General features: G+C 34.8%; 1 protein-coding gene and 1 non-coding gene across 3 annotated transcripts in view; one reads left to right on the forward strand and one right to left on the reverse strand.

Moving 5' to 3' along the window:
• The window catches only part of FBL17 (RNI-like superfamily protein), a 55,912-nt gene that overhangs the window by 25,676 nt on the left and 16,726 nt on the right, over positions 1-13,510 (forward strand). The window lies entirely within an intron of this gene.
• Positions 126-286, reverse strand: LOC144545395 (U1 spliceosomal RNA). The gene has a single exon (XR_013508495.1). It is a non-coding gene; the product is annotated as a U1 spliceosomal RNA (small nuclear RNA).

The following is a 13,510-nucleotide window of genomic DNA, read 5'->3' on the forward strand; positions in this document are numbered from 1 at the left end:
CTGACCAATTAACATGGAATCACTGTTGATTTACTTATTGCTTCGTTGGTCAACACAGGTGTCCAAACACACACTCTGAGTTAAAAATATATAGATACGAAAGAAAAGGTTTGAATTGAGAAATGACAGGGGCCGCGAGAACGCATGCCCCCTCTACCAAAAATTGCGACGACCAGTCACCCACTTAGGGTGTTGGTAGGCCAGCAGTCCTCCAAAGTGCAATGGAGGTCGCTGACCCAGGCCTTGAGTCTTCTTGATCACTCAATGACCCCGTCCAGGTACGTGCCTTTCAACGCTGCACCTCCTACCTTTTTTTATAGGCCTTCTCCCGCTGTTGCTCTCTTTCATAATTGCATGTGGGACTAACCTGCCGCTGCCGCAAAGAGTTAAGCCATTGTTGCGGACGGCGAAGCCGATCAGCTTCTTTATTGCCTTACGACTTCTATTGGGTCTTCTCTTTAGACTGTCCATTAGAGATAAGCCACGTATTCGACCATAACGCTCTGTTTCTTCAGTAATGATTGTATACTGATATTAATTGTTATTTCATAATTACTGCTGCTGCGTTATTTTCCCGAATTAATTATATTGCAAAAACAATTACTTAAAAAAGAACAACAAACTCATTGATATATTTTATTAGTTGGTATTGAACTCTAACAGTACCAAATGATCGGTTGCGCGTGCGAAATCAATAATTTCATTTTTTTTTTGAAATTAACTTGCATTGCATATAAGGAAATGTGGAGTGTTAATATGTTCAGTATTTAATTTCTAAATATGTTGTAACTGTAAACACTTGTACTAGTACTAGTCATTTTTAACATTAGGCTAATTACTTTTAACATATAATAAGAATAACGATTGAATGACTATGATTTTTAAACATTAAATGTAGTCACTTATGCCAAAATTATTATTATTTTTTGAGTAAAATCGACTAAAATATTATCTTATAATTAAGCACTTAACATTATTGCGCATGCCCAGATCTTTACCCTTTTGACCCCAAAGCATGCGCAAAGAACAAATAGGTGGGGAATTGAAGGCACTACACTCATATATGATATATCTAATCCAATACTATTTCAGCAATGTGTATACTCTTTCCAGACCACTAATCACCTTTGAAAGATAGTGTGGTGCACTATGTAGATTTAATGATTTATTGAGCCCCCACTAATTAAACTTCTATGCACCAAAGCCTAACACTAGATTTCATGTGATGTAATCATTTCCTTGACCGAAATATTTATTGATATCTTTAAAAAATAAAAACCCTGCTCTGCCCTATTTTTGTAAAATATTCGAAAAATGCCCCTATGGTTGACATTGTTAGCGATCGATACACTTTGTCTTCTACCGCTAGCAATACCAGCAATATATATATATATATATATATATATGCAAATTCGCAAACAAATGATATATAGATTACAAGTCTTGTTGAGTAAAACTGTCCTTCAATTTTTTTTTTTTTAATGACATATATTACATGTTTTGTTTCGTTAATATCAACCCCACAATATATATATAAGCATGAATAAATGACAGAACAAAACAAAAACACTATATTAGTTCTAATAATAATAGAAACACTGAATATCAACCCTGTTTTAACTAACTAACCGTGTTTTGATTCATTCGCACTCTGTAGCAAAAATGTTCAACATTAATTTTAGAATTAAGCTTAAGAGGTGCTCCCTGCGCTATTCGTGCGCACTTCCTCATATAACATACTGATCATATTTAAGTCCTGCCCCACTCCTTTCCTAATATTCATTTCTCACTATTTTTCTTGATTGTTTTACATTTGCCAGTAAAGACATAATATTAAGTGTCGAGCTCTTGCAAAGTAATTAAGAAAGATAGGTTGAACTCCACAATTTATTGCTCGAATTTGCAAATTTATGTCTTCTTCTTCCACAACCATCAATTCAAACTATATCAAGCTTATATTATTTTTTATGTTGCATGTTAAAACTTGTTTAAATTTGTATGTATGTTTGATTAATTATGTAACATCTAATTATGTATTTGTAAATTGGTATGTTCAAATTTGTTTAAAATTGTATGTATGTATATATATTTGTGTTCCAATTTGTATAATTATGCCTTAAATCTGTATATAAATTTGTTTAAATCTATATGTTTGAGTTCATTCGCATTTTTAATAACTTGTTATCATATTTGAACATCTTACAAAATTTTATTATTTTAATGTATTGACTAAATTTAAACACAAAAATTATGTATGCAAAATTGTATGTTTTTTCAATGTTAAATAAAATATAAACTAAATATGTATGTACAAATTTGTTTAATTTATGCATGTTTATGGCTAGCTAGCATGTACGTGCATATATTTTTCAACATATGTGAAAACATAAATGCTATCAAACATTAAAAAATAATTGTCAAACACAGTTTTTACAAATGAACCATGTTTGTTTTGTGTATATTATACGCGGTTTTTTTTTTCTTTTGAACCATGTATTATTTGTTCTTAGGATCTTTTGTTTTTCGTGCCTCTTCGACATTGTTTTTTTGTTAACTTGCACTGTTGTCCCGTCTAATCAAATTAAAACTTTATCTCCTTTAATTCTCTCCTCCATATTTGTTTATCTCGATCCTTAACTCATCTCTCTTTAGGGTTTTGGCGTCACTATCGAAACCAACACCGCTAACTTTCCAACTCCAATCCATTTTTCTTTCTACACTCGATCGGTTAGGTTTTTTTGTTAGTAGGAAGGATCCAATGTAGGAGGCCAAGATGAAGGGTGGACGGATTTTCTCCTTTTTCTGTTTGTGACTTTTTGAATTTGTCTTGTCCATAGAGGAAGACGATTCTGGATGCAAGGTGCATCAAAAGACTCATATTTAAAACAAACTATTGCTAGTTTCTCTTTGAAACAAACTATTGGTAGTTTTACCAACCCCGATTTATATATAAGAGGGTAATCTTTTAAGTATTGATTTATATTGAGTTTCACGTGTGTTAATCACCCAAATCTTGGTTTGACTTGAAATTGTCACACTACCCGTAATTGACAGGGACCTAAATGCAAATATGGTTACATGTATAAACTGGTTGATGTCTACCCGTAATTGAGGTTCTTGAGTTTGACGTGTGTTAATCACCGAAATCAGTGTTAGCTTGAAAAGGAAAAGAAATAAAATATTTGTGTAAATTTCTTAATATTTTGCTGGCTATGTTTGTTTCTTTCTTGATCTGAATTTACTTTGCAAATTATGATAACAAATGATGTAGCCAATGAAATTCTTGATCACCCCAACATAAAAGCAGAACCTGACACAGGAGCTGTGTACAAGACCACAATGTACAATAGGTTTTGTTTTCATTATTTTATTTATTTATTTTTCATTTGGAAAAATAGTGATTTTTTTTTTGTGGCGTCGGTTAGTGGTTACTGAATTTGGGACAGTAATCACATATCAATACATTAGGATTTTGGTTTTTTTTTTCATTATTATTAATCTGTATAACATGTTTTATTAGGAAAAAGTTCCAATGAAATGGGTCACAACAACTGATCTTGAATAGATAAAGCATGTTCAAAAAATTCTATCATGTATTTTTCTCAAAAAATAAAAAATTCTATCATGTACCAAAGAAATGGGTCACAGACTAACATCTTTCAGTAGTGTTGTAATACTTGTCGAATATGTATCTATGTTTAATATTGTTGAATTATGGATGTATATGTGTAGGTTGATGAACTGTTTTCTGTGTTGAATGTTAAATTAGTATCGAATTTTGTTTACAGTATGTTGTAAGTTAAGTGAATATTATTCTTTTTTGTATATTGTAAATGTTCAATATTTATTGAATTATGGATTGTAACAATATATTTTAGCCAATTATAAATCAAATAATAATATTCAAAATCATGCATGGTTCTTGAAAACAAAACATGTACAAAAAGTAACATATATATGGTTTGGATTAAAAAGCCGTATATGGTATCCACAAACCATACACAGATCTCTTGTAGAAACCGTGTATATGTGCATAAATCACTAGTTACTATAATGTATCGACCTTTTCATGAACGATGCACGAGGACATGATAGCATAATCATGTGTCATTAATTAGTTTTTTGCACCGTGTGCTGTTGAGTTTTATATTGTAGTGGCTATTCAAATTGATCAATCATTACAAGTCCACCTTTAAAAATCTTAATTATTGTTAAATGAAAATCTAATATCTTTTAAATTGATTCAAATTTGATAAATGTATTATTTAAGAAATAACTAATACATCTTTAATATTAATATTTTAAATTTTTATAATATTTTACATATACTTATCATTAAAATTAAATGTACTATATAAAATTTGGGTATTGTATAATTACCTAACGCGTTAAACACGAGTATCGTCCTGATAGACTGAGTGGACTGCTTACTAACAATTACAAAAAGTGAGAAAGAAATATGAATTAATTAATGATACCAAGTGAGCTAGATCACCTTTGTAGAGAACACATCACATATCACACAACAAACCCACACATTCCATTTTCTTATCTTTACCTAAGGTTACCACTTTCCATTTTTCTCTATATAGATGATCAAATGAGCAACAATAGCGGCTGACAATTAACCCATGCATGTCTGAAGCTATGGCTTTGACAAGCACGTAACAGCAAGCTCTAGCTAAGTGTTGCCCCCCTTTCTTCCCACACAAAGCATGATTTCTTCCATCGGTTTGAGGATTATCATCCTTCTCCTCCTCCATCATGTCTCCGCAAATGATAGACAAATCCTAGTCCACCACCGCCATTGCTCATCCATCCTTCATGAGAAGGCGACACTTCTGGCATTTAAAAATGCCTTATCGCCTCAATCCAAACAAATTCTTCCCAACTGGAATGAAACCACAGATGTGTGCAACTTTGTAGGAGTTGGATGCAACAAATGGCGCCTCCATGTCACTCATCTCTCTCTACCACACATGCTCATCTCTGGTTCGATTCCCCCTATACTCTCAAACCTTACTGGCCTTCACATTCTAGACTTATCCTGGAATTCCTTTACCGGTGTAATTCCCACTGAATTTTCGAACTTGCCAAATCTATTGGCACTCGATCTGTCAAACAACAACTTAACCGGGGTCGTTCCTGTGTCATTTTTTAAGCTAAGTCACCTTCAGTACTTGAATCTAGGAAATAACTTCTTGGAAGGAGAGATCCCGGCCTCGATATTTTTGAATTGCACAGAGTTATGGGATGTGTACCTCCACGGCAACTCCCTTTCGGGTGAGATTCCCTCAGCCCAAGAAATAAATCTTCCAGATTTGCTAAGATTTGACCTCTACTCTAATAAATTAACTGGGGGGCTCCCCTCATGGCTTTCAAACTCCACAAACCTTATTGAATTGGATATTGAAGATAATTCTTTATTTGGGGAGCTTCCAGTTGATATAATCACAAACAAGACCCAGCTTGAGGTTCTTCACCTTTCCAGAAATGACTTTTGGAGCCATGATGGCAACACTAATCTTGAACCATTCTTCGAAGCCCTTTCCAACTGTTCAATTCTCCTTGAGATCGAGATGGCGTCAATTGGCATAGGCGGCAAATTTCCGACCAGCATCTTGTCTGCCCCGAGAAGCTTAGTTCATGTTAGCTTAGAAAATAATCTGATCTCAGGGAAAATTCCTCAAGAGATAGGGTATCTATACAATCTTTATTTTTTGAATTTATCAAGCAACCAATTGGATGGACCTATTCCGGCTTCAATTGGTCATCTCGCTAGCCTTGAGGAACTAATTTTATCTAACAATTCCTTGACCGGTGCAATACCCCCTCAAATCACAAATCTTAGTCATGTTGGTCTTTTGGACCTGTCGAGCAATTTATTATATGGTGCAATACCTGCCGACATCGGAAACCTTAGCCAACTCAGATTTCTCTTTTTTCAGCATAACCAACTCTTCGGGAAAATACCAGTTAGTCTGGAGATGTGTTTGAACTTGCATCAGCTGGACCTTTCATACAATAAACTATCTGGGCCCCTTCCGGTCGCGATGAGTAAAATGGATAAAGCATGGATAATCGATCTCTCAAATAATAAGCTCACAGGCAAGATCCCCCGTGTCATTTGTAATCCGACATTCCTACAATATCTTGATCTTTCACATAACAATTTATCTGGTACAATTCCTCCTTGCCTTCTAGAAAATGCTAAATTGAATGTGCTTAACGTGAAAAGTAACAAACTTAGTGGGCAGTTGCCACGAAATATTAGCCAAGAATGCATATTTTATACAATAGATTTGAGTGGAAACAGAATAAATGGGAGTTTGCCCCTGGCACTAATGAACTGTGACAATTTGGAGGTCTTAGATCTCGGAAATAATCAAATTGTGGATAGATTTCCCTTTTGGCTTGGAAATTTGAACAAGTTAAGGGTACTTGTCTTGAGATCAAATCAATTCTATGGCACAATTTCAAATATGGAAGTCGAAACAAAAACAAATAATTCTTTTTTTCCCGCACTAATGGTTTTTGATCTTTCATCAAATAGTTTCAGAGGCATTATCCCCAAATTGTTTTTTGACAGAATGAAGTCTATGATGACTAATTCAGGTTCTAGTACATTTATGTTTGAGGGTTCAGATTATTATCAGAATTCAATTACAGTGATAACAAAAGGACAAGAAATGGAGATAAAACATTCCCTCAGCATATTCAGTTCCCTTGACCTCTCACAAAATGGATTTTCGGGGGAAATTCCCGAAGAGATCGGGCAACTCAAGTCACTTGATGTGCTTAACCTATCACATAATGCCCTGACTGGTCGAATTTCATCAGAATTGGCTAGTTTACATGAACTTCAATCCATGGATCTCTCTTGGAACCAACTTTCCGGGCACATTCCCCAGGAGCTCACCTCTCTCACTTTTCTTTCTACACTAAATCTCTCGTACAACAATATGGTTGGAGAAATACCACAAGGCCATCAATTTTCAACCTTTTCGAATGATTCTTACATGGCTAACCTCGGATTGTGTGGTAGCCCTTTATCTATGCAGTGTGCAGCAGCTCCTTCACATGATGAGTTTAATAAAGGTTTGCCTTCAAAGTCTTCTACTGACATAATTGGAATTTCTATTTCTATTGGATTAGGGTTAGGTTTGGGATTTACATCTGTAATTTGGACTCTGGTTTTATGGGAGAACGGGAGAGAGTGGTTTAATTTCAATGTAGATAAGTTTTATTTTCGACATTTGTACCGATAAAAGTATCTAAAAGCTTTGTACAAAATTAATGAGTGCAAGCCGATGTGTATCTTGTTGAGTCAATTTAAACACTAGACACATCTCTACTTTTATGTGTGTTTTAATTTATGTCTCCAAACTAGTCTTAAATTTATTATTATGACGGTTCGTAACTTGATTAGTGTTATTTTAGTGGGAGGGATTTGATATCAACTATTTTTTGTGGTGCATCGTGACTCAATTTTTCTGTTTTCTCTTTTTATTGTATCTTTTACTTTTATACTTGGAAGACTGCCTTGACGATTGACGACTCATTCTCGACAGGTGATTAACAGACTTCTTTTAATTTCATATCATATTCGCTAGTGATATTTTCTATCTTTCTTGTTAGGTCTCAATTCAAACCAGTAGAATGTTCAGTTGTTATATACCAATTATACAACAGACTTATTACTCATTCCCAGCCGACAGGTGATCAACAGACTTATTGTTCATGTTTTGTGCTAAATTGTACGTAAAACTATTATCGGTGCTAATCTGTACAAAGAATTTTTTTTTTTTTGTTTTCGAAATATGCAATTCGAGTATTCCAGAATTTGGTAAGGCCCTTACTGTACGAATTAGGGACCTCATGTATAACTAAACTGTTGATTTTATGAGTTTGAGACAGAGAAGATGAATGAGAAATTGTGAAACTGTTACAGTGTAGAGAAAACATATTGTATTAATGAATTAGGCCCTTACTGTACGAATTAGGGACCTCATGTATAACTAAACATATTGTATTCATGATGCTCAATGAGATGGTAACTCACTTAATAGAATATTAAACATGCATCTTATAAAAAGTAGAGAAAAGGTTTCTCTACCAAAACTCTCTTACTCTGTTTTTACCACTCAAAAATCTCTAAACAGATCGTTAGATATTATCACTCAAAAATTGCCTAGGTCATTTGAAAAAAAAAAAAAAAAAAAATTTCAGACCGCAAATATTCTAGGCGATCCGAATTTTTAAATAAAAAAAAAAAAAATTTTGGGCCGCATATATTCCCGAATTTTTTATTAATATCCAAATTTAATATTAAATTTCAAACAATAACCGCATGAGCAATGTTTCTCGAAATATACCCTTTCCGGAAATTTTTTTTCCAGAAACCGGCTAAATCCGAAATTTTTTTTTCCGGAAACTGTCTCTGTTTCCGGAAAAAAAATTTCCAGTTTCCGAATTCGGAAAATTTTTTTCCGGATATTTTTTTTCCGGAAATGCATTAAATTTAGTTTATAAATTCACAGAGTGTCGTCGCTTTCACATCATCCGCTCTCTCACAGTAAGTTTTAATTTATTTATAATTTAAATTTAATTAATTTATTATTTATAATTTAATTTATTTATATTTTAAATTTAAGTAATTTATAATTTTAATTTCATTAATTTATAATTTTAATTTCATTTATTTATAATTTAAATTTATTTTATTTGTAATTTAAATTTATTTTATTTATAATTTAAATTTAGAAGTATTTAATTTGTAATTATTTAAATATGTAACTATTTAATTTGAAATTATTTAAATTCTGAATATTGTCATATTAATTGAAAAAAATAAAAAATGGTGCAGAATAATTTTAAAAGTTTTATTAATTCTAAAATAATTTTATTAATTCTGAAATAATTTTGATTAATTCTGAAATGATTTCGAATTGTTTTATGAACTTTTTGCTTTTCGGATTCCTTACGGAGCTCTGACAGTCAGATCGACCGGTTTTCAATTGAGGTAATTTTATTTTCTTTATGTTATTTTTAATTTAATTTAATTTATAATTAATTACTTCATTCCAAAATTTTTTTTTATTTTTTATAATATTGTCCAGAAAATTTAGAATTGTTTACAACCTTCCAAAATGGTTTATAATAATTTAAAAAATTCCAATATAGTTTAGAATGTTGCCCTATTAATTTATGAAATTCCAAAATGTTGTTCGTACAATAATCTTTTACGTCTATTTGACTAATTTGCAAAAACATACAATTATTGAATTTTACGATTTCTTCTATTTTGAGAACTTATAGGTCCAAGAAGAGTAAGAACTGCGATATAATAAGCTTGGACTGAAGAAATCACAAAGACTTTTATCAAGAATACTAATTGTAAAATCAAAAGCTTGGTAAAGTATGTATGAGGTTGATTAAATTGAGATAAAACGTTATGAACGTTTTCAAAACGTTGGTAACGTTTTATAATGATCAGAAGCTTCAAAATTATCAAAAGAAGAATCAAGTTATAACGTTATAACGTTATACAACCGTTGTGACGTTTTACAAACGTCATAACGGTTGACAAACGTTGTAACGTTTAACAAATACAGAACAACTGAAGTACAGCTGTTCAGTACAAACTAGAAACGTTGTAACGTTTATAAAACGTTATAACGTTCATAAAACGTTGTAACGTTTATAAAACGTTATAACGTTCATAAAACGTTGTAACGTTTATAAAACGTTAAGTAACGTTTTACTAAGCTGTCAGAGAATTAAAACTCTAAATCGCATTTGAATAAAACGTTGGTAACGTTTTATGTCAAACAGCTCATTTTTGAGCTGCCACTATAAATAGACTGAAGGGATCACTTTCAAATGAGCTGAGCCGACCCTAATTATTCTAAAAGCGATTTTCTGAGAGCTTAGCATACTCCATTGTTGTGAGAGCTTAAAACTTCAAAATCCCTCAAGTAACCTCAAACCTACTTCACTAATCTTGTTATAGATTAGGTTAGAGTGATCTATTGAGTGTTTCTCTTGTGTTCCTAGACAATCGAGACCTTGTTCTCATCTCTTTGAGTTGGCCGTTTGACTTCCCGCTTGGTGTGTAAGGGCTCAACGGTTCACAAGTTGTAATCCTTTCGTATTGGGTAATAGGAAGGCGCACCTCACAAGGTTGCGAAGCCCCGGAGACGTAGGCCTTTGTTTTGCCGAACTCCGTTATCACCCCGCGTGTCAAATTTCTCTAAACTCATTTCTTTACTTTCAATTGCAATTTAATTTCAGTTTTTGAGCAATTAGAGGTGCCCCTAAGTGTAACACAAAATAGTGTAGAATAATTATTGAAAATTGTCTAGAATATTTTTACCAATGGCAACACAATTTTTAATTAATTATATGTTGTTATTTTTGAAATTGCCAGACCAATCGAAATTAAAAATGACAACTATTTGTGCGAAAATTTATACTGGAGGGGAAATCCAATATAATGGTGACGGGGTCTATTACAGTACCCGAGCTAAATACTCATTGCCGCTAACCGTGAACCACAATTTTGATTATCTTCATAATGAGATTTATAAATTTGTTGGGTACAATGCTAGTCAAGCAAATCTGGAAATTCAAGCCAGGTTTAATATGTCCACCGATGGACAACGTGACTATCAATTAGTACCGGTAATGGACCAACAATCATTCGAAATGATTTTAGGAATTGTGTCGTCTTTTTCACAAAGGTTCAAGATTATGGAGTTATATGTAGAATTGGAACCGAACTGTACTAGTCAGATTCCTGAACCTCGATCCCGACCCAGTACCAGTCAGAATCCTGTGGAACCCGACCCAATACAAGTTAGATCCCGACCTAGCACCGGTCGGTTCCCAATGTCCGTGAAATGAGATATAATGAAAATTTATACGTCAACCCCTTATACCGTATGTCAATAGTGGCACAGACATGGAGTGGACATTGGGAACCGAAAGGCAACCAATGTGAATGGCCTGTGTATGAGGGCCCGAAAATTAAACCTGAGTCAAGACTGATAAAAAAAGGAAGGAGACGGCACGACCGCATACCGATGGAAATGGACAGAATGCGAGGTCGGAGACTCGGACACCAGGCGCATCGTGAGACAATTGATCGAAATGCTGCAGGTATAACTGATCAACCAACTGTTGTTAAATTTTTTAACTAATTTCACAATCTAATGCATGCTCATTATTACATGTAGAGGAGGCAGCAAGACAGGCGCAAGCAGCGGCAGAGCAACCAGCAAGAACAAGTACAACCGTTTGGCGCACCCTCGGACAACATTTCACTATGCGTCGTAGAAATTAACATGTGTGGGATTTTATTTGTATGTGGTGAGAACTATTTTCTTATGTAATTTTTTAATGTTGCTGATTATGAAATTGTAGACCACCAAGATGGACAGTAACAATCGAGAAAAGACCGAGGAAAAGAAAAACATTTGTCAATTATGTGGAAGAGATGAAAAGGACTGTCCGAGATGTGTGCAGATAAAGGAATATTTACGAGTTGAACTATCTGATGATGATTTTGTAGATAAAAAAGCCTAGCTAGCATGTCGTCTGGGGGAGATAAAAAAGTCTGGCTAGCATTATTAAGTACGTTATTTTTTGAAGCATTTGTATGTGTTGAGACTTATTTTATTTGTATGTGTTGTATGTGTTGAGACTTATTTTATTTGTATGTGTTGAGAACTATTTTATTTTGTTAAGTTATAGGATATGGTTTCGATGCAACACATATGACAAGATAAATCAAAAATAACAAAATATAACACAAATCTAGAAATGAAAAATATACGACGAGTCCTACAAGATAATAAAAAATAACAAGATATAACGCAAATAACAAGATAAAATCCATAAATCCTACTGGCGACGCTGTGCATGTACATGGTGGTCCGGATACTGCGAATGTGAGAAGCGAGAAGTGTCAACCCTAGCACGCTGTGAACGTCGCGGTTCGTCAGTGGGATCCACTGCATGTGGTGTCTGAGACGGATCCTCTGCCGGATCATAAGAAGACGACGCCCCAGGATCACCTGCATCATAAGAAGACGACGCCCCAGGATCACCGAATGCGTGGCCGGAGAATGGAGTCGAAGGCGCCTCCATATGAGCCATCATTGATTCATGCCTTGCCTGGTCAAATTGTATTTGCTCCATCTCGTTCACCTGCTCCTGAGACAGTCCTGGATAGTAATGATAACCCGCTTGATCCTGAGACATCTGCATTTCATAAGAAAATTTTTATTACTTGTTGATTGTAAATTAAAAAACAAAATTACCTCAATTAAAGTATTACATACCGGGCTGAATTCATCGCCGAATAATACATTCATCCATTCAGCAGCACTCATCTCCTGCTCCTGCCTCTGCTCATGCGTCTGCTCATACGCCTGCTCATGAGTCTGCTCCTGAGTATGCTCATGAGTCTGCTCCTACAATTCATACATAGTTTTTCTTAGCTACAAACTAAATTTTAAATCAGCTTGTAAGTTGAATTCATACCTGGCGCGCATTGGCACGTGATGATAGAGTATGCCCTGCGAACTCTCCCGGACGGATGTAATCCCTCCATTGTGAGCCATCATATAACCAGCCCGTCACTGGATCTGGGCCTTCAAATACAGGGCCTGGTGGCATCGGCTCCGTTCCCAAAGGATAAGAATCGTCGGATGGAATTTCCTCCCAATTAGGTGGAACCCCCGCATCCTCTAGCATGGCAATAGTACGGTCTCCATAACCATTATCTCTGCAGAGGCACCAACCTAGTCTCATTTTGCCCTTGCCAATTGCACGGAGACCCTTCGTGAAAAATGCACGTGTGCCATGTGCTAACTCTCCTATCCCACGCAAAGCCTGTACGTATATTCAAAGTATAATAAATGATATATAATAAACCAATCATAAAATTCAGAGTTAGAAATGTTTACATTTCGAACAAATGTCGATCCGCTGGGAATGTATCCAGACTTGGAGTGCTCGTCTCTTGGAACTGGAACATTACGATCCATCCCCACCACGTGCTGGCCAAACAGGTAGACGGATGCCATGCAGGTCTTCTGGTACCATTTACGATATCTTAGGAGGTCATTTATATCCCACGGACGACCTACTTCGTACACACGATCTGCATAATGTGTTGCATCGTTTACATGCCGACGGTGCACTTGCGCCCAGTTGGCATTTTTCTTTGAGCCCGATTTCAACCTGTTTACAGGTTAGTAAAATAAATAAGTAAATAAGTACTTTAAAATAAGTAAACCACATATGATTTGCGAATATTACTTGTGCAGGTCTTGGTGCTCGACTGCATCCTGGGGAAGCGGTGGCTCTATCTGTTGCCATCTTCCGAACTGTCGCATGCAGCGATCAGGATTGTGATGCTCAACAATCCAATAAAAAATAAGAGGACCGCGGTACAAGTAGAACGGCTGACAAATTTAGAGTTGCAATGTTAGGTACAAATTAT

The sequence above is a fragment of the Carex rostrata genome, chromosome 27 (genome assembly GCF_964058835.1).
Source record: "Carex rostrata chromosome 27, lpCarRost1.2, whole genome shotgun sequence".
Classification (NCBI taxonomy): Eukaryota; Viridiplantae; Streptophyta; class Magnoliopsida; order Poales; family Cyperaceae; genus Carex; species Carex rostrata.